Raw genomic sequence first — 22774 nt, forward strand, 5'->3', positions numbered from 1 at the left:
CCTCTAATCCTCTCCCTGTTAATTTTTCTTCTCAGTTGTCCTCTACCAAAGCCTAATCAGTATGAAAGAACATTACTTTAAAGCTCTACAATGAGGGATGCTCAATGTCACCTCAATGGCAAAAGATTAGCTCATTTATACCTCAGACATATGGCCATTTTGGTTAAACTCCAAGAGCCTTAGTCTATTTATTTGTTGGAATTCTGCTGGGTTATTATTAGTTGACAGACAAGACAAATGAATATAATCTCTGGGTAAATTTGCAAATTTTAGTGACATTTCTCTCTACTAAGATTTAACCTTAATAAGACAACACGGGCTCTTATACAATAAACTAGCCCATGTACTTTCTTTTAACTTTATAGACAGAGGAAATCCTTTAAGTATTTTTTCTCTCAAAGCCAAAATGAATTGTAAACATCTGTACTGAGTCTTTAGAAAGTATTTAGTTTCGCTAGTGAGAGTTGAAACAAGGATACCAGGGTACCACTATATGCTCTGAGACCCTGAATTCTATCATTCTGTTCCAAAATTAGTAAGACAAGACTGGTAGACTTGGCCTCTATATATTTTTTTTTATTTTAATGGTGATCTGTGTGAATCACCTATGTCTGAATGGTAATGCTACATTGAAGAGATAGACAATTAATCCAGACAGAACAAGGAACCGAACAATGAGGTCTTCTCAAGTACCAGATGGCCCTATTTTACAGAAAAGGAAATCAATATCTAGTTAGGCAAAGTAGCTGGGCCAAAACCATCACACAATTTAGCAGTGGAATCTTCCTTATTCTTATGTTTTCCTAGTTAGAACATTACTACTCTGAATATCTATTGATATTCTGTCCTTCCTTACATTAGGAGAAGTCTCTTGAATTATGCCTCAGTTACCCCTTTATGCAGATGAGGCAAATGACATTATCTGTTCACTAATTAATTCAGCAAAAATAGTCTAGGCATGGGGAATACAGTATATATAAATAGCAACAAGATTTTATGATTAGGCAAATCAACAAAGGTTACAGTGAGCTCCAAGTTATGCACTAGCATTTAGCATTTGATGAGACAGATGGACCTATTCATGGCATCACAAGGTATAAAGTGACATCTGCTGACATCAAAAGGGACTCATGAGAGTGACTACAGTTTGCTACCAAATGAAAACACTTCAGATGAAACTGCAGGGATGAGGTAAATTTCCTAAAAGCTCATGTCATAAAAAATACATAAAACATGAATTTGTAGAAGAGTTTTTTTTTTTTTAAATACTGTCACTGATTTAATAGCACCTTTTTATAAATGAGGCTGGTGTGTTGGTACAGACTGCTGACATGTTGCCAAAATTTAAGCCCGAATCTCACCCAAGGGAACCCAGACCACAGTGGAATAGATAGGAAGTCAAATATTTAGAGCTTGTTGACCGAATGGGTTAATTCAACAGTCGTCCCCTGTTAAATAAAGTTGTGGTACAACTCCGAGTCTCTCCTTTCCCATTCATTCCAAGGGGAGAGGTCTCTCAGATCCTGAACTACGTGCATTGTCTCATGTCTCACTCACTACCACAGCTTGCAAGTCCTTCTGGAGCAGTACTAGGGAGTTTCTTTTTGACAGACTTTTAGTTCTTTGCTTGCCTTTGAGTTTAGAAGAAATGACTAGAATTTCCTTTTCATTCCATTGTAGTTTTCCTTCAAGATTTGTGTTTGGTTGGTGGGTTTCATTGGCAAGCATCAATGCCATGTTACCCATAGCTCTACAGTCTTGATCGGGTGGCTTTGAGACCACTGTGTGCACAGCGTTATCCTCACAGGGCTGGGACTTCTCCTTCACCCCAACATATAAGTATGGGTGCTCCATGGCCTCTTTGGCAGTCACTCTCTACTGATGGTCCTATTGCAGAAGTTTGCCCAGAAGATGTAGGGCCTCAGGGATGATGACGTGTGTATTCTTACTATGGATAAAAATTTTCCACCGTTTCCGTGAATGTTATCACAGGGTATCATTGAAGTACAGATCTAGGTCTATGCGATACTTCTTCAGATACCCTTGCAGCACATCTGTACCCAGAACCTTGGCAATGAAAACAAAGTAGTTGTATTGTCCTATCTGTGGAAGAAAGTTTCCTTTCGAAAGATTGTGCTTGTTAACAATATAGCCCAAACTCCACATGTCCAAGCTATAATCATACATCTGATAGTCCACAAGAAACTCTGGTCCCTTGAAGTACATGGAGGCCACATGGACATTGTACTCCTGAGCAGGATGGTAGAACTCTATAGGACCCCAGCCTATCAGTTGCAGATTTTTCTGTTGGTGATCTGTCATAACACTGTGAGGTTTCACATCCCTGTATAGGATTCCTTTGCTGTGGTAGTAACCCAGAGCTTTAAGTAGTTCATACCTATAAAACAGGATATTAAAGTCTATCAAGATCTAAGAACTATATGATTTCACACATAGCTGAGATATAAAACTGAGACTCATGGACATAGAGAAAAGTGAAGTGGTTACCAGAGGGAGGGAGTTGGAAGGGGAATAAAGAAGGACAAATATATGGTGACAGAAAATGATTTGACTTTAGGTGATAGGAACATAGTATAATCAACAGTTCAAATTCTACAGAGATGATTACCTGAAAACTATATATTCTCATTGAGCAATGCCAACCCATTAAATTTATTTTTGAGAAAAAAAATCTCTAGTAAAGTTGCTTAAAATCTGTATTACTGATATATTCAAATATGAAAGCTGTTGTTTTCCACATGGGATCTTCCTTCACAGTGTCAATCTGCTTATATTTATTTGTTCTACCACTAAGTTCCTTCACAATCTTTTTGTCTTTTTTTTTAGTTTTCATTTTATTTTATTTTACTTATTTATTTATTTATTTATTTATTGTGACAGAGACAGAGAGAGGGACAAATAGGGACAGACAGGAAGGGAGATATATGAAAAGAATCAATTCTTTGTTGCGGCACCATAATTGTTCACTGATTGCTTTCTCATATGTGCTCTGACCAGGGGAGCTACAGAAAAGTGAGTGACTGTTTGCTCAAGCTAGCAACCTTGGGCTCCAGCTAGTGAGTCTCACTCAAACCAGATGAGCCCATGGTCAAGTTGGTGACCTCGGGGTTTCAAACCTGGGTCTTCTGCATCCCAGTCCGACGCTCTATCCACTGTGCCACCACCTGGTCAGGCAGTCCTCCAGAATCTTTTTTTTTTTTTTTATAATAAATTTTTATTAATGGTAATGGGATGACATTAATAAATCAGGGTACATATATTCAAAGAAAACATGTCTAGGTTATTTTGTCATTAAATTATGTTGCAAACCCCTCGCCCAAAGTCAGATTGTCCTCCGCCACCCTCTATCTAGTTCTCTGTGCCCCTCCCCCTCCCCCTAACTCTCTCCCTCCCTCCCTCCCATGTCCTCCCTCCCCCCCCCACCCTTGGTAACCACCACACTCTTATCAATGTCTCTTAGTCTCATTTTTATGTTCCACCAATGTATGGAATCATGTAGTTCTTGTTTTTTTCTGATTTACTTATTTCACTCCTTATAATGTTATCAAGATCCCACCATTTTGCTGTAAATGATCTGATGTCATCATTTCTTATGGCTGAGTAGTATTCCATAGTGTATATGTGCCACATCTTCTTTATCCAGTCTTCTATTGAAGGGCTTTTTGGTTGTTTCCATGTCTTGGCCACTGTGAACAGTGCTGCAATGAACATGGGGCTACATGTGTCTTCACGTATCAATGTTTCTGAGGTTTTGGGGTATATACCCAGTAGAGGGATTGCTGGGTCATAAGGTAGTTCTATTTGCAGTTTTTTGAGGAACCACCATACTTTCCTCCATAATGGTTGTACTACTTTACAGTCCCACCAACAGTGAATGAGGGTTCCTTTTTCTCCACAGCCTCTCCAACATTTGCTATTACCCGTCTTGTTGATAATAGCTAATCTAACAGGAGTGAGGTGGTATCTCATTGTAGTTTTGATTTGCATTTCTCTAATAACTAATGAAGCTGAGCATCTTTTCATATATCTGTTGGCCATTTGTATCTCTTCCTGGGAGAAGTGTCTGTTCATGTCCTCTTCCCATTTTTTTATTGGATTGTTTGTTTGTTTGTTGTTGAGTTTTATGAGTTCTTTGTAAATTTTGGATATTAGGCCCTTATCTGAGCTGTTGTTTGAAAATATCATTTCCCATTTAGTTGGCTTTCTGTTTATTTTGTTATCAGTTTCTCTTGCTGAGCAAAAACTTTTTATTCTGATGTAGTCCCATTCATTTATCTTTGCCTTCACTTCTCTTGCCATTGGAGTTAAGTTCATAAAATATTCTTTAAAACCCAGGTCCATGATTTTAGTACCTATGTCTTCTTCTATGTACTTTATTGTTTCAGGTCTTATATTTAGGTCTTTGATCCATTTTGAATTAATTTTAGTACACGGGGACAGGCTGTAGTCAAGTTTCATTCTTTTGCATGTGGCTTTCCAGTTTTCCCAACACCATTTGTTGAAGAGGCTTTCTATATGCCAACAATGAAATATTAGAAAACGAACTCAAAAAAATAATCCCCTTCATGTTGCAACAAAAAAAATAAAATACCTAGGAATAAACATAACAAAGAACGTAAAGGACCTATATAATGAAAATTACAAAGCATTGTTAAGGGAAATCGAAAAAGATACAATGAGATGGAAAAATATTCCTTGTTCTTAGATAGGAAGAATAAATATAATCAAAATGGCCATATTACCCAAAGCAATATACAAATTTAATGCAATTCCCATCAAAATCCCTATGAGATTTTTTAAAGAAATGGAACAAAAAATCATCAGATTTATATGGAACTATAAAAAACCCCGAATAGCCAAAACAATCCTAAGGAAAAAGAATGAAGCTGGGGGCATTACAATACCTGACTTTAAACTATATTATAGGGCCACGATAATCAAAACAGCATGGTATTGGCAGAAAAATAGACACTCAGACCAATGGAACAGAATAGAAAGCCCAGAAATAAAACCACATATATATGGTCAAATAATCTTTGATAAAGGGGCCAACAACACACAATGGAGAAAAGAAAGCCTCCAGAATCTTAACCTCTTGTTTTATCTTTCTCTTCAATGGCTTGTGGATTTTTAGAACCACTCTCATTATTCATATTAATAGCCTGAAAAACTTCACTATACTTTACCCGAACCAAAAGGTAATTATCTTCATTACCTCAGCTCTGGATGTGAGCCTTAGTCCCAGTACTCCCAGCTCCTCAGGCTGTTTATCTTTGCCTTGACCCTGTCCACGGCCAGGCTGAGCAGAATGGGGGGAGCAGGGACAGAAGCAGTTCTGAGGGCTGTGGTACAGGGCATTAGGCAGAGGAGGCAGTGAGCTGTAGGGCATCAAAGGAGAATCGTAGCAGCAGACAGCCACCCAGGCCAGGCACGCAAGAGCTGGCAGGCTGTGGGTATAGAGGCTCAACAGCAGGGCCCTCGAATGGGAGGGGTAAGTGGGTAGTGCTCCTGATCTACAGAGTGCGGTGGTGGTGGTGGGGGATTCAGCTGGCTGGGCCCTGAAGAATTGGGGGGTAGGACACAGTGGTGCTGGTGATACACAGAGGCTGAGATGGGTCAATGATAATGTCATGACTGTCATCCAGCCATGGAAATGAAGAAGGAAACTTTATTCACTGCAAACAGCTCAACAGTGATACACCATGGCTGTGAAAACAGCATGGTGGTGGAACAGCTCTGGGATCAGGCTAACCTCAGACGGTGTGTGCAGCTCCAGTCTCCTCTGGCAAGGTGTCTTTCTTACACTACTAGCAATGCTCATTCAGTTTCTGGTGATAGTAAGTCACTGAACCATTGGGGAGCTGGCTAAATGGACAGAAATCTCTGCTCCTGATTGGTCTGTTGTAATGCAAATGATGACTCCAAATCTTCCATCCTGATTGGTCATAATATAGCCACTCTGATTGATTACCTGCACAACTCTGACTAGGTGAGGAAAATCTTGGTCCCACTGGTTGAAATAAGATTCCAGGAAACTTTTATAAAGGCTGGTTCAACTGGCAGAAACACAGTGCAGGACGACAGGCAGGTAGGCATGCAGGTTAAATTTAATGATTCACTGGGAAGTGCAGTTTGCAGAAGACCCCTGTGCAGAAATGGCTGCTAAGCTATGGGGTTTTTTTTGTTTTATTTACTAATTTTAATGGGGTGACATTAATAAATCAGGGTACATATGTTCAGAGAAAACATCTCCAGGTTATTTTGACATTTAATTATGTCGCATACCCATCACACAAAGTCAAATTGTCTTCCGTCACCTTCTATATGGTTTTCTTTGTACCCTCCCATCCCCAAACCCCTTCCCTCTCCTCCCTCCCCCCCCGTAACCACCACACTCTTATCCATGTCTCTTAGTCTCATTTTTATGTTCCACCTATGTATGGAATCATGCAGTTCTTAGTTTTTTCTGATTTACTTATTTCACTCCGTGTAATGTTATCAAGATCCCACCATTTTGTTGTAAATGATCTGATGTCATCATTTCTTATGACTGAGTAGTATTCCATAGTGTATATGTGCCACATCTTCTTTATCCAGTCTTTTATTGAAGAGTTTTTTGGTTGTTTCCATGTCTTGGCCACCGTGAACAATGCTGCAATGAACATGGGGCTGCATGTGTCTTTATGTATGAATGTTTTTGAGTTTTGGGGGTATATATCCAGTAGAGGGATTGCTGGGTCATATGGTAGTTCTATTTTTAGTTTTTTGAGGTACCACCATACTTTCTTCCATAATGGTTGTACTACTTTACATTCCCACCAACAGTGGATGAGGGTTCTTTTTTCTCCACAGCCTCTCCAACACTTGCTATTACCTGTCTTGTTGATAATAGCTAATCTAACAGGTGTGAGGTGGTATCTCATTGTAGTTTTTTTTTTTTTTGTATTTTTCTGAAGCTGGAAATGGGGAGAGACAGTCAGACAGACTCCCGCATGCGCCCGACCGGGATCCACCTGGCACGCCCACCAGGGGCGACGCTCTGCCCACCAGGGGGCGATACTCTGCCCCTCTGGGGCATCGCTCTGCCGCGACCAGAGCCACTCTAGCACCTGGGGCAGAGGCCAAGGAGCCATTCCCAGAGCCCGGGCCATCTTTGCTCCAATGGAGCCTTTGCTGCGGGAGGGGAAGAGAGAGGCAGAGAGGAAGGGGAGGGTGGAGAAGCAAATGGGCGCTTCTCCTGTGTGCCCTGGCCGGGAATCGAACCCGGGTCCCCCGCACGCCAGGCCGACGCTCTACCGCTGAGCCAACCTGCCAGGGCTCATTGTAGTTTTGATTTGCATTTCTCTAATAGCTAATGAAGATGAGCATTTTTTCATATATCTGTTGGCCATTTGTATTTCTTCCTGGGAGAAGTGTCTGTTCATGTCCTCTTCCCATTTTTTTTTATTGGATTGTTTGCTTGTTTGTTGTTGAGTTTTATGAGTTCTTTGTATATTTTGGACATTAGGCCCTTATCTGTGCTATTGTTTGAAAATATCATTTCCCATTTAGTTGGCTGTCTGTTTTGTTGTCAGTTTCTCTTGCTGAGCAAAAACTTTTTATTCTGATGTAGTCCCATTCATTTATCTTTGCCTTCACTTCTATTGCCTTTGGAGTCAAATTCATAAAGTGCTCTTTATAACCTATGGCCATACCACCCTAAACACGCCCGATCTCGTCTGTTGTTTTTTTTATTATTTATTTTTATTTGAGTCTGGTTAGCCACCAGCAACCCTTCTTAGTAAGTGTTTCTTCCATACCGCCCTCAGGTTTCACACTATGTATGGGGGCCAGGTGTGGATAGCTAAAAGATGGGGGGGTGATCAATGGTCGGAGTCAGCCGATTTGCATTGGTTCAGCAGAACTGATACTTAATTTTTTTCTTTACCTCAGTGAACCAGTTGTTAAAATGGCACTTTTAATCAGGTTTCTCTCTAAGGTAGGTGCCTGGACAGCCACCCAATGTTGAAATCACTAATTTACACTCTTTACTCTTTTTTTAACATTCATCTGCACAACAGTATATTTATTCTAAGTGCCTGTAGTAATGTTCACTCCATCCATAGGTAAAAAAAAAATTTCAAATGAGGACTCCAATCAAGAAGCAATATGGAAATATCTTAAATAATAGTTTTATTGTTTTTGTGAGGTATAATTGAATATTGTTTCATTAATATTTTAAAACTCTTTCTTATAACATAATCTAATTTTGCATACTTCTTTTATTATCCTCAGTTATGTATTAAACATATGAAATAATAAGGTACCGTTTGGTATATAATTTTTTTTTTTTGTATTTCTCTGAATCTGGAAACGGGGAGAGACAGTCAGACAGACTCCCGTATGCGCCTGACCTGGATCCACCCGGCACGCCCACCAGGGGGCGACGCTCTGCCCACCAGGGGGCGATGCTCTGCCCCTCAGGGGCTCCATCGTGACCAGAGCCACCCTAGCGCATGTGACAGAGGCCAAGGAGCCATCCCCAGCGCCCGGGCCATCTTTGCTCCAGTGGAGCCTCAGCTGCAGGAGAGGAAGAAAGAGACAGAGAGGAAGGAGAGGGGGAGGGGTGGAGAAGCAGATGGGCGCTTCTCCTGTGTGCCCTGGCCGGGAATCGAACCCGGGACTTCCGCACACCAGGCCTACGCTCTACCACTGAGCCAACCGGCCAGGCCGGTATATAATTTTTTAATATTTAAAATGGTCATTATGTCAGAGAACTAGTTGTTAAATTATTTGAGTCCCACTGAAGGTGATCACTCTGTAAAGTACTTGATTTTCTAACAACTATGCTGTACCTCTGAAACTAATACAGAATAATATTGAATGTAAACTATAATTGAAAGATAAATTAAATATACTCTAGGCATTAAAAAGATGAAAATAAGATGTAGTCCATATCTGGAGATATGAACTCTCTTTTGCCATAAGAAAGACACACATGAAAATTACAGTGAAATTCAAAGCTATAATAGAGTTTAAAATAAAATGCTGTGGGAGGATTGTATTGTCAAAGTGGAGCCAGGCTTTACCAAATTCTTGAGTTCTTTGAAAAAATATAGAGAGAGCTAATGCATCTGTGTCCCCTAAAAGTTTTCAAAAATTGCATATAAACATACAGTTTATCCATTCTTATGTCATCATCCAATGCTAAGCATGAATGTATTGCTGTCATTATATACATGATAGGAAACAACTGAACGATATGAAAAGCTGGCAAGTTTGGTTAGATGCTTTTTAATATCTCATTACTCTGAGCCTTTGTTCATTCTGTCACTTCTCGGAAACCCTCTCTTCTATACATACCAGTGTCATTTTTAAAAGCCCCACTTGAGAGGCCAGTGTGTTTGCATTTAGGACATTTATAGAGGGTTTTAAATGTGCACCAGACATAAGATATTTCAGTAACTAACTCTCATTCTAAAGCCATTTGTCAAGTACAGCACATTATTCAGGGGTTTGCTGCATGATGGGTCACCTTCATTGATGAGTCCCATTTGCAAAAAGGGATGGACACATGGTAATATCTTGACTGAAATAAAGCACACAGATGTGTGATCTGTTCTTTGATTATATACTTAAATTCCCGGTATCCAGAGGATTCACTTTGTTTATTAAAAGCACTCTGTGGCAAAAAATGAATCCAGGTCATCATTTTACTGGGAAATATTTCATTTTAAAAAGAAAATGTTAACTAAGCCATAGAACATTCACCTATTTAGTATTTAGGGCTGAAATGTGGGAATTATTTTTTTATGTTTTAACTTTGCCTTGATAGCACATCTCCCTCAATATTAGAGTCTCCATATGTACTAATTAAGTGGCCAAAGCTTAGCTTCTGTAGATTGTTTATGTAATGCCAATACTAATGGCTTGTAATGACTCTGAAAGAACTGTTTAGCCAAACTTGCCAAAGGTGAAATTGCCTTTCATTTTTTTATATTTACACTATTCTCACCCTGTTGGGGATATTAAATGTATTTATACTTTGGAGGTAGCTCAAATGCAGCTTTGTGGTAAAGACAAAAGTACTCTCTATGACTTTTAAACCCTATGTGTAGCCCAACTATGTATATGGAAGGCATATTTGCACACACACTTGCCAGGACCTGTGATTTTGCAAGACTTCCTTTCAATCCTCAGAATCTGTCAAAAGAAATTTGTAAAAACTTCTGTCTTCCCTCCCATTTATTAGAATGTAGAATTAATTTGTAGCTCTTTTACCTCTTCAGACTGTAATTAACACTTATTTATGGCTTTAGAGTCACCAACTCCTACAGGGTAGTATGAAAAGGATACAGGGACTCTAGAATGACCATTCACCTGTTCTGTTTACTAGTGCTGCTAAGACTGATTAAGTGCTCTGACCTGAAATATAGATATTTTTTTCATTCTGGACTGTTCTGTATCATCTAGTTGATGTCTCTGCTTATCTTTCCAGACCTGGGATACCTTCTGAATCTTTCTTGGTCTGCTAGACAATCAATCCAGTTTCCTTTTAGCCAGCCATGTTTTACTTCTTGTATCCCAGAGAGCTTTTTTGAGGATGGGAGGGAGATTTTGAATATCCAGAAATGAAAAGGATAATGAATAGAGTAAGTACCTTGAGATGGCAGAAGTTAGTGGGATCCAGAGTGGAGACATCTCTTTCATTTTATCAGTAGGGAATGAGAACAAGTTGAGGCTAAATACAGTTTAGGTTAGTATTGGTGAATGGAAGTCAAGATGGCTTCCATTCTGTAAATTAAATTGGAGGTAAGGTCAGTCAATGGGGGGAGAAGGGGCATATGAAAGAACAGAGCTCGTGAAAGTAGCTAAAATTTGGAATAGACCCTGTTTACATAGTCTCTTTCACCGAACTATTCTGCTCACAAAAATTAGGGGATATTTTATCGCTTCATATTCATTTTGAAATATTCCCTGACTTTTGTGAGCAGTGTAATTGCCTATCAGCAGAGACTAGATCAGCTACACTGAAATAATTCTGCTGCGCAGTGACCATATTAAGAAGCTTGAGAACTTCAACAGTAAATGTCTTTAATGAGCAGCTCTCTGTAGCTACAATCCCATGTCAGTATGAGTGTGTGACATTATAAACTGATAGTGTCCTGCCTTACCTAAACTCTTAATGTCGCCCAGCAATTCATTGATTGACTTCTGATCTGCTACTTCTGACATTACATGCTGTCCCTAGTATGTTAGGTGGTAATATTTAGGCTTGAAGGTCTGCAGTGAAATGATTCTTTTGCTTGGAAGCCATAGCAGGGCCCTAGCTTGTGTTACCATCACTATTAGTGTTAATAGCAAAATGGCATGAGTCTTTCTGGGCTTTTGGGAGCTTCTGAGGGAAGATAATCCTGAGCCTTATGTGAAGAAAATATTCTATTAGCTTGAGTTAACTTAACTGAGATGAACATCAGAATATATTATTTCTCTTTAAAGTCTGGATTCCCTTGCCGTGTGTGTGTGTGTGTGTGTGTGTGTGTGTGTGTGTGTGTTTCTTAGTGTTTTTATGAATGCTGTCAGTGGAGGAGCTAGAATCTTCTATCATAACAGGAATGTGCTCATGTATGGATAATGATCTAAATGAAATGAATGTATATAAAACAAAGGGAAGACTTTGAGATTTAGAAAAACAATGGATTTTGGAACCAGGGGATTTGTGATCAATGTAACATGTGGCCTAGCATCAGAACTATGGTGTTGGTAGGAAAAAAAAGTGAATCAGGTAGGATATAAGGTGAGATGAAAACACTTTTCCAGAGTAAGGGAATAATCTGAAGTATCTGAATTATAGGCATGCAAGGGTAATGATAATTAAGGGGTTGCTGTGTTTCAGGCACTATTTTTAATACTTTGTTCATTTTAAGTCATTTAACTCTCACAACAGCCCTATGAAGTAAGTATTTTATTCACTGAAGAGTAGGAATTACAATATTAATTAATTGAAGAGGTAGAATTTAAACCTAAGCAGTTAATTGTAATGACAGCAATGGAATTATCATCTCTATTTCTAAAACACAGAGAGATTTAGTAAATTGCCCAAAGTTAAACAGCTAGGTAAACTAACTTGTTCAAGAACCTAGATGTTCTGTCTGTAAGATATTGTTTTGTTACTACACCCTTGGCACTCAAATTATTGGCAACACAATATCATTTGAGAGCTTATTAGAAATTCAGGTTCCCTGGGCCCTTCCCAGATCCTTTGAATCTGAATCTGCATTTCTAAGAACACTGAGGTTTGAGAAACAGTGGGCTATACCTGACTGCCACCAGTTCATGGGAAAAATAGGTGCAAGTACTGTAGCCAAAGGCAGAAACTACATATTGTTATACATTTAAAAAAGGGTGAGGTTAGAGATTTGGTGGTTTTAAATAGCAAGAAAAACAGGCATTTGAATAGTTGACTAGCGTTGGAAATGTTGAAGTTCAGAGATAAAGAAATGAGACTGTGCAGGAACTGAAGTTCTGTGTCGTAATGTTTTTACAGATGAGGGACTGAAATATGTATGCAGAGCAATATCAGCAGCTACCCCCAGCATCTTTTATTTATTTGCCAGGGGCAGCGCTTGTTCTGAAGTGGGTCCGACTTTGCAATGATGCCAGCAGGGAGGGTTAGAGATGGATTTGGCATACTCTCTAGCTGACCTTTCAGCTTCTCTGTCCTGGGGAAATCACAGGTTTTACTGCATTAAGTAAACTTAATACATTAATATCTACAATTCTAAAACAGGGAAAGTTACAAGTATGAAAATCTAGATTTATGACCATGTAACTAAATTATTTGTTGTATTAGAGGACATGTTGTATGTTTCCTCTCAATAATGAGTTCCCCTAAGACATTTGAAACAAAATTTATTTTTCAGCACTGTTAATAATGCAACTTGGTAGGAATATACACAATATAAGTGAAGTGCCCTGGCATGGACCAGGATCATTTGCCTAAACAACTGTATAAAATGTTCTTAATATTTTCTGAATTACGAATTAATAAGGTTTTGCTATATGCCATCCTTTAAAAGACAGGAGAGGTGCTTTCTGGAAAAAATACGACTTTCAACTTTAGGTCTCCTTCAGATTTGCTGTTTCATATTTTTTTTTCTTCATGGTCTATTGAACTGAACTTGTGAACTGAAAGTGCTTCACTGAACTGATATTGGAATTTGAGGAAGGAAACAGTGAAATAAAAAGGCAGTTTTGTTATTTATGTGCAAAGCCTCCTAAGCCACATTTCACAAAACACATGGTCTCAACTAACTCTGTGACTTCATTCAACCATCATCCACCTACCCACTCAGCTACTTAGTTGTTCATTTAGCTAACATTGTCAGTGGTCACCTTGACAGGACTGGACATGCAACAGTGATCAAGACAGATGCAGTCCTTTTAGTGCTGATAGTCTAGTGTGAGATGCAGCCAGGCTAACCAGGCAGTTCTCAGTGGATATCATGGTAGCATAGAAAAAGTGACCCAACCCAGATGAAATTCATAGGCAGAAATTGTATAAGCTATCTAGTTGCACTAAGAAATTACTCCAAAAATAGTGTTTTAAACAATACGTATTTATTATTCCACAGTTTCTGTGGGCCAGGCACTGGGTTATGATTACTGGGTACTTTGCTTCCAGATTTCCCATTCGCTGCCATCCAGGTATTGGCTAGGGCTGTAGTCATCTTGAGGCTTATCTGGGGAATGAAGTGTGTCTAAACTCACTTACATGACTGTTGGCAGAATTCGGTTCCTCATGGTTTTTGGACTGTACAGTTCATTTCTGGTTGTTTGTCAGATGTCACCCTCAATTACTTGCCACATGGATTTTCTATAGGGCAGCTTGCAACATGCAAGCTGGCCTTACCAAAGTGAGTAAGTGGGGGAGAAAGATAGAGTAACAGCAAGACAGAACCATAGTCTTCTGTAAACTAATCTGAGAAATGACATCTTCTCATTTTATCATATACTTCTCCTTAGACACAAGTCACTAGGTCCAGCTGCACTTAAAGGGAGAAGCCAACACCTAAAGGAAACAGGAGAAGATTATAGATATAAGGATGTGAATATCAGGCAGCAAGGACTATTGGGACCATTTAAAAGTTGCCTACTACAAAAATGTTCTGCTATGCAGAGATGTGATTTGCAGATGCTTAGTAGTCCTGTTGCATTATTCTTGGTCTAATTCTTACTCAAACTCAAAATCTGTCACAAGGTACCTCTGACTCTACTGTATGGTATATTGTCATAGGATTATCTGGATTGACAAGACAATTACTCTAGTTGTTATGCCCCCTCTATTTCATAATGTCAATCATAATGGTTAATAGAGTCAGGATGAAATTTCCAGAAAGAAAGAGTATTTGAGGAAGTGCAACTTTAGGACCAGCTTTTTGGTATCTATCGATAGGCCTGTTCTTTCACACACCTGTCCTAATTAGGTTCTTTTGTTTGCGTATGACTCATTCAAGATACCTTAAGTAATGGATATCTTCTAACAAGTATATTTGTCCATTGGGATCCAGAAAATGCTTGCAAGTCAGGTCACAGGAAGAGAGATATATTAGTTAAGGTAAGGGACATGGCACTATCAAGAGACCCCAACATAGAATGGTTTATATAAGATGAGAATCAGTCTTTTGATTAATTTCTGTTTCTGTCACTCTCTTTCCTTCTTTCTCCCTCTCCTCCTTTACTTCCTTTCTCCACTTCTCTCCTTTATCCCTCCTTTTCTCTCACATTACAGTCCAACTGGTTTAGGCTGGTTGACCAGTTGTACAATTGTGCTTCATGAATTAGTTCTAGTATCAAAGTACTTTCCACTGTTGTTCTAGCATCTTCTAGAGCAGAGAGTGATAACTTATGGCTAAATTTATCGGGTTGCCTGCTTTTATAAATAAAGTTTATTTTTAACACAGCCACTGTCATTTGTTTACATATTTCCAATATATGCTTTAGCACAGGAGAATTATGTAGTTTTGATAGAGAACTTGTGGACCACCAAGCCGAAACTATTTACCTTGGACAAAAGAGGAAAGATAGACAATAGACAATTTTATCATAACACTATAGTCATAAAAGCCATAGCCTGTCTTTGACACCTAATACTGTCCTAGGCTTTGATGTTAATGTTTTTATCAAGCATAACTAAAGCTTGTCAGTCTGTTCTTATCTGTAAATGAGCCAAGTATCATCAATTTCTTAAAAAACAATCCTTGAAGTGTTAGATTCCCCAGCTGGCAGTTATGATTTGTTGATGAGCATCGACCTGTTGGTGGTTTTAGCTGTGATAGAGGTTTTAGCTGAGTATAAAAGCTTTGCTTTTCTTAAAACTTCAAGAAAATCGGGTTTATGTCTTCTTATTTATTGTGTTCATCTTATCTCTTCCCATAGCAGCAATTTTAATATCCAAACACTCTTCCATTGCAAGAATGGATGGTGTGGCAGACTGTGTCCTGAATGCTCTACTTATATTTATTTCATTTTCACACCAATGCTGTAAAAGTAGGTACCAGAGTTAGTTCTATTTTGCAATTGAGGAAACTGAAGCACAGTGTTCAAATGACTTCCCCCAAGTCACATAGCTACTAAGTGGTAAAGAACGCCAGGGTTCTAGCTGAGGTGGTGTAATTTCAGAACCAGGTACTTTACTTCACAATCACCCCAAGTTTGTAAAACACTTGAGTACTCCATACATAAGAGTGACAGAAGTTGAAATTCTGCTTTCTATGCCTTTTATCCTCATGGACTACTTTCAAGAATGCTCCAAGAGCTCTGTATTTACTAGCTACTGATGTCTCTGGAAAAACTGAGAGTATTATCAAGTGAACTATGAGTGTTAAAAAATGTTTAGTGATACATTTTCATGGTGAATTTAAAATATTCCTGTGGAGTCTTTAAGTTCTACTGGATAAATAAATGTGCTTCTAGAGTAGTTGTCTAAATAAATATTTACTATCCAGCGTCAATAGTCTACATTATTTTGGTAAATATAAAGGGTTGATTTTTTTTTTAGTACAGGTGAATTGTACAGTGACAAATAGTCCCAATTAGTAATGTCTTTTATGTGTGTGCAATATAGATTTTAAGTCTTTAAAATATATGAAAATTTACAGTGGTATGCAATGTTACATCAATATACAACTAATGTCAAATGGTCTTTCCTAGGATAGAAATGCTAACAAAAATTTTTCAAAAATATTTAGGCTACAAATGAAACAGTTGGTCTACAAAATTTGTATTCACTTCTCCTTCTTATTTACTCTCCTTTTATTCTACTTCTCTATACTAAATTATGCTCAAACCCTCCTTTAGCACCTGGTTCAAAATGTACCTCTAGGAATCCAGCCTCAATTAGCTATATCTAACCCATTAGTTTTCCTTCCCTATGTGCCCTCAGTACTTCTAGACATAGTTCATACAGGCATTTGCTTTTGCTGACATGTTTTCTCTAACTGATCTTAAGTCAGTCCATGCACACTTGTTTTGTCACATTATATAAGCAGAATTGTCTTCATGATGTCAGGAAGGGCCTTTGCAAACAGAAGGTGAGCAGTAAATGATGTTGACTGACTGCCTTTAAAGAACACAAACATCTGCTTGCTGCAGGTCAAGACTCTTAGAATTCTCAGTGAATACAGATTCTCTTAATCACATAAGCATGCCAGGAAGAAGGCAAAGAAGACACTGATAGTTTCTGCAACAAATAGCATAAAACAAAACAAGAATGAAACAAAAACAACAACAACAAAATCTTCATTATTTGGTTTTCATCAGCCCATTCTGATTGCTTTAGACTGACAAAGGTGGTCCAAAAGTATTTTGCAAATAAAAGATAAAATTATTAGATACGAAGATTGGGATGTGTTTGATTTCTACTTGAAGTTTCCATAATATTTTGTAGAAAGTGCTAGTGCACCATCCACTTCTGTGGGCAGGTGAAGGAGTGGCCTAGGAAATGGTTTGTGTATGTGCGTGTGTACGGGAGTCTTCTCGAGTAATACTGATCATCTTCTGCTGGGATGTGTGTAAACCCTGATTTATCAACAAAGAGGCTGTCAGAAGAGTTTACGTGCATAAGAAAAAAGTAACATCTTGAAATTTAAGCAAAGGAATTATGAGCCCAGTGTTTGCTTGAGCTCATAAGTTATGAAGGAATGTTGACAGAACTGGGAGAAGTATCTTAGAAGAGATCAATAAAATTTATAGGTATTTAACAGAAACCATGTGGGCAAGTATTCTCCAGACCTGGAGGCTTTTTACAGGGGGTATGCTCGTAATCATAGATCTATGGTATTCCTGGTCCCGGCTTCATCCAAAGAATTGACCCAACTATTTTCTAATTCTAAGGAAGTTGGCCTAGCCTCGGAATGTTCTAGCATGTCATCTTTGCTGTGACTCATTCCTCATCTCTGAAGACTAGTTTAAATGAGGTTTTTTGAGCATGTAGGTACATTAATCAATGTATTATCAGGATAGGGGTTTGTATGGTTTATCTATATACACAGCTGGATTTTCATGACCTATTTCTTTTTGATCACCTGCTTTCCTATATGACAAGTAACACTGTGCCTGGTCCTGTGTTTAAAGCTCTTTGTGTGTTTCCTCTACCACAGAATGCATTCCATTTTACTTGGTAAAATAGTCTTTTTAAAAATTTTTTATGGAAGTAGCAGATAGATGATTATATGGCTATTTTCCTCAGCACACTCTGAACTAAGAAAAAGATCACCTTTTACCCTCCTGTATCACAAGCACCTATCCAAAAGGAAGTGATCTATCAACATTCTATGAATGAACGAGCCATAATTGTGGCCCAGGACCAAAGGCCAAGGTGGATATAATTGCACTAATAACAATAGCTTGACTTTTATTGAGTACTTCTTATGTCTCAGGAGTTGTATTGAGCACCAAAATGAATTATATTATTTGATCCTGACAACTATCCCATGGAGTATTATTATTATCCATATTCATAAATGAGAACACTAAGGCACAGAGAGATTATTTTCCAAAGGCACACAGCTAGTAAGTGTTGGAATAAGGATTTCTTTTATTTTTTAATTCATTTCAGAGAGGTGGGAGGGAAAGGGAGAGAGAGAGAAAGGGGGGAGAAGCAGGAAGTATCAACTCCCATATGTGCCTTGACCAGACAAGTGCAGGGTTTTGAACTGGCGACCTCAGTGTTCCAGGTTGACGCTTTATCCACTGTGCCACCGCAGGTCAGGATGAAATAAAATAAGGATTTCTGTTACAATGTCAAACTTATGAGAATGAAATAAGCTTGGTGTGCCTGTGGGGAACTCAGAGTGCCTTTAGGTTTCTAGGCCCAATATAACTTTACATTAGAACAGACATTGATCTAAATATTCCAGAAATATGGGGATATATTGGTTACATCAAATTTTCTTCCAGCAGGGACAGAAACTACTCTTAATTTGAGGATGAGAATGCTAGTGCTGGAAGAGACTTCTATGACATTGTGGTATCTGTTTTAAATTGTTCCTTTTATAATTTTTCTTCATCAGACTCTGTGTGTGTGCAAAAATAGAATGGTCTATTTTCCTGATGTCAGAGATCTGGAACCCTAAGAATGGGTCACAAGTATTCCTAGCAGAAGGATCATTTATGAAGGCCTTGACATGGGAAGATGCTTGGCATAGTCCAGGAGCACAGAGGTGTCCAGTGTGGCTGGAACACAGGGACTGTGTTGCAAAGATTCTAGGTGAGCCTAGACAGGGGGTATTAACTAAGAACCTCTACTAAACCTGGGGTTAGTGGGGAAGAACAGCATTATAAATGAAGGAGTGATAAGTGGAGATTGTTTCCTACTTTCAGTGACGTAAATCCCTTGAATATATTGATGATGCCCATTTATTGGATTCCTTGTTATGATGGATTGTGTTCTAAGAAAATTTGAGGATGCAGTCAGGCCCTCAATTATACTCAGAATATGTTTTCAAAGAGCATAATACCTATGAAAAATTCAGGAGTAGGGACTTTGGGCCAAGATTATATAGATAGATAGATGATAGATAGATAGATAGATAGATAGATATAGATGTTGATATAAGTACAGATAGTTGAATGAAATAAGATTAAATTCAACATATTTTAATAGAATTAGTAGGTGTGTTGAAACCATTAGTCACTAATTACAACTTAATTAAATAACAACTGAATTCCCTCACCCCCTTCCTTTTTGATTTACAATTTACATAAATTATTCATCTAATGCTTAATCATCTGATTCCCTTGTTAAGACTATAATGAGATAGCCTGAGGGCTGAGGAAAATGATTCCTGAAATATTACAAGATTCATGGAACCCAGGGAGCACCAAGCAGATGGGCCTTTTTACATTTCTGGTAGGGTGATGGGAAGGTCTTCACATGCTATTCAGTTGTAGTCAACCTGGTCCCTACCGCCCACTAAAAAAGTGGGCATTTCAGCTTTCATGGTGGGTGGTAGCGGAGCAACCAAAGTATAAATAAAAAGATTTAACTATAGTAAGTTGTTTTATAAAGATTTATTCTGCCAAACTTAGTGAAAATCTGTACTTGGTAAGTAATTATTATTATATGCTTTAACTTGCTGTAACTCTGCTTTATAAATTTTATAAAGTAAAGTTACTTCCCTACTTTATAAATCACCATTACTGTGGAACCAGTGGGCAGTAAGAAAATTTTACTACTAACAGAGATACAAAAGTGGGCGGTAGGTATAAAAAGGTTGACTACTTCTGTTCTATATAGTTTTCTCCACAGTAGCAGTGAAGTTGTGACCTGGCCACAAAGGGAAGGGAACTGACAGTTTCTGAATGCCTACCATGTGTCAGGCACCTTACATTCATTAGCTCATTTAATTGGCACAGCAACTATTTGAGGTAAGTGCTATCAACACCCATCTGAGGCCAATGCTCAAATCAACCAAACTATCTTCAGTGCCTGGGGCCAATGCTTGAATGAATCAGGCCACTGGCTATGAGAGGGGAAGACAGAGAAGGGAGAGAGGGAGGGAAGACAGAGAAGGGAGAGAGAAGCAGATGTTCATTTCTCATGTGTGCCCTGACTGGTGATTGAACCAGGGGCATCTGCACAGCAAGCTGATGCTCTACCCACTGAGCTAACCTGCCAATACCTGAGGTAAGAGCTATTAATAACCACTTTAGAGATGAGAAGACTGAGACTCAGATAGGTTAAGTAATTTGCTCAAGATTGCATAACTAATTAAGTTATGGAGCAGAAATAAAATCTCCAGTACTTCTATCTTCCTGTTAAGCTGTCCCTTCCAGATTCCCCTTTGCTCAATTCTCAGGTTTCCTAGGAGCTGGCTTCTTTTTGCCTCTCAGGTTTTCACCATAAAGTGGATCTTAAATTTGGAAATCAGAACCTAATGGGGAGGAAGACTTTGCTATATGTGTTTTGGTGACCAGGTAGCTTTACTAATTCTAGAATATGAACATCTCGCCAGTTGAATGGCTTTAAGATTATTTCTCCATACTTCTTTCACACCTTCCAGTGCCCCTACTTGTTACCTGACACCTCATAATAACCTCCCCCTTTATTCTTCTCCAGGTTTAAGAAATTGACCCCCAGGAATAAATTCTGGAGCTGAGTTCCATATAAATTGCATACTATGAACCAAAAATGAAGAGCTTTCATAACATGTTATTTTTTTTAAGTGAGAGGAAGTGAGATAGAGATAAATACTTCCATATATGCCCCAGCTGGAATTCTCCTGGCAACCCTTATCTGGAGCCTATGCTCTAATCAACTGAGCTATCAACAGCACTTGAGGTTGATGCTCAAGCCAATTGAGCCACTGGCTGTGAGAGGAAAAGAGAGAGGAAAGGGGAAGAGAAGCAGGTGGTTGCTTCTCCTTTGTGTTCTGACCAGGGATTGAATCCTGGGACATCTGCATGCTAGGGCTGATGCTCTAGCCACTGAGCAAACCAGCTAGGGCCTCATAAGATTTCTTGATACCTGAGAGTTCCAGGTAGATTGGAGGGGAGAGGGAAATCTTTTTTGGATAAGGATTCCTAGGGGTAAGGAGGGGTATTTTTGGTAGTCTAAAGCCAAAATAAAAGTAATGGATGCTTGGGAGCCAGGAGACGGAATTCCACTAATGTCTTGGTTTTCGTTTCCAGCATTTAACAAAGTGACTTGTTAGGTGCTCAATAAATGTTTTTTAAACATTTAAGTGTAAATTTTTAAAAATAAGAATAATTAGAAAAGAAACACCTTTTTGTTAGTAGGTATCTTTTGAAGTAATTCAGGCTATGAGAACAAAGTCAAAGAAACAGCTGCCCTTTGGAAGAACTGTTATGATTAACAGTTAAGAATGTTGGTAATTGTCACCTGACCTGTGGTGGCGCTATGGATAAAGTGTCGACCTGGAATGCTGAGGTCGCTGGTTCAAAACCCTGAGGCTGCCTGGTCAAGGCACATATGGGAGTTGATGCTTCCTGCTTCTCCCCCCTTTCTCTCTCTCTCTCTCTCTCTCTCTCTCTCTCTCTCTCTCTCTCTCTCCCTCTCCCATCTCTAAAATGAATAAATAAAAATTAAAAAAAAAAAGAATGTTGGTAATAGTTCCAACTTTGCCATTAACTAGATATGTAACCAGGGGCAAGTCATTTGACTATTCTGTGCCCTAGTTGCCTTAACTCTAGAAATTAAAGGTTAGACTGTTCCTAAAGATTTTTTTATTCATGTACTTATTATTTTAAGAACATAATAAAAATATCCAATACTTTTTTAGCTCCTGAGAATTTACAAAGACTCATGGACATTATTTTATTTAGGCCTGTCACAATGTTGTGAAAGAAATATTATCTCAATTTTACAGATAATGAAACCAAGGCTCACGTCAAGGAATTAATTTGCACTACTACTAAGTATATCTTCTGACTCAAATTCAGTCTTCTTTCTTGGTAGCACAGCTCTTTTCACACAGTAATTTGTTATATGTAAATAATGCTTCCAAAAATGCTTGAAAAAATCATTTATTACCTTATGTCTTCAAACATCTCTCCTCCAATTGTATTTGATTGTTAATTTACTCAGAAAACTCGTTTTCAAATCTCATGTCAGCCAAAGTTGACTTAATAAGAATTTCACATTCTTATAGTCTTAATTAATGAGGCTTTCATTTATTCTTCTGCAGTGAGCCTTGTCTTTTAAGTAAAAAAAATGCACTTGTCCTGCTGAAAGCATCTGCAGATTATGAGGAGTTGTACTTTTAGCTGAGCTAGATATGAAATCCATGTGCTAATTGAACTATCTTTATTCCAGCTAACAATAGAAAGTACACCTGCATTTGTTTTAATGTAGATTCATACATATTAGTGCAGATATTACATTATGAATGAAGAAACCTGTTCATATATCCATTTAGAATATTAAAATTGTTTGATACATCCAATGACTTATCAAATCTACTACTAGACATTTTAACATATATTATGATAAATCATATTCCCTTACGACTTTGACCCCCTCCCCTTGGAAATGACTCTTCAAATGTACCGTATGTCCCCAGGGCATAACACACTGGCCAAGTTTTCATAATTTAACAAAGTATGAAGGGACTTTGGCAGATATTACTGAACCTGTCAGATTTAACTGCTTGTAAATTCAAATAGTCTGGGGAAAAAACAGCTTTGGAGAACATATCAAAATTCAATTAGTCAGCAAATTGGGGTTGTTAGCCCATTCTTTTGGATAATCTAT

The 22774-nt window shown here is 38.4% G+C and overlaps 1 pseudogene; it reads right to left on the bottom strand.

Moving 5' to 3' along the window:
• Positions 1-1542: 1542 nt before the first annotated feature.
• Positions 1543-5653, bottom strand: LOC136317685 (uncharacterized; annotated as a pseudogene).
• Positions 5654-22774: the final 17121 nt, after the last annotated feature.

Source organism: Saccopteryx bilineata, chromosome X (genome assembly GCF_036850765.1).
Source record: "Saccopteryx bilineata isolate mSacBil1 chromosome X, mSacBil1_pri_phased_curated, whole genome shotgun sequence".
NCBI lineage: Eukaryota > Metazoa > Chordata > Mammalia > Chiroptera > Emballonuridae > Saccopteryx > Saccopteryx bilineata.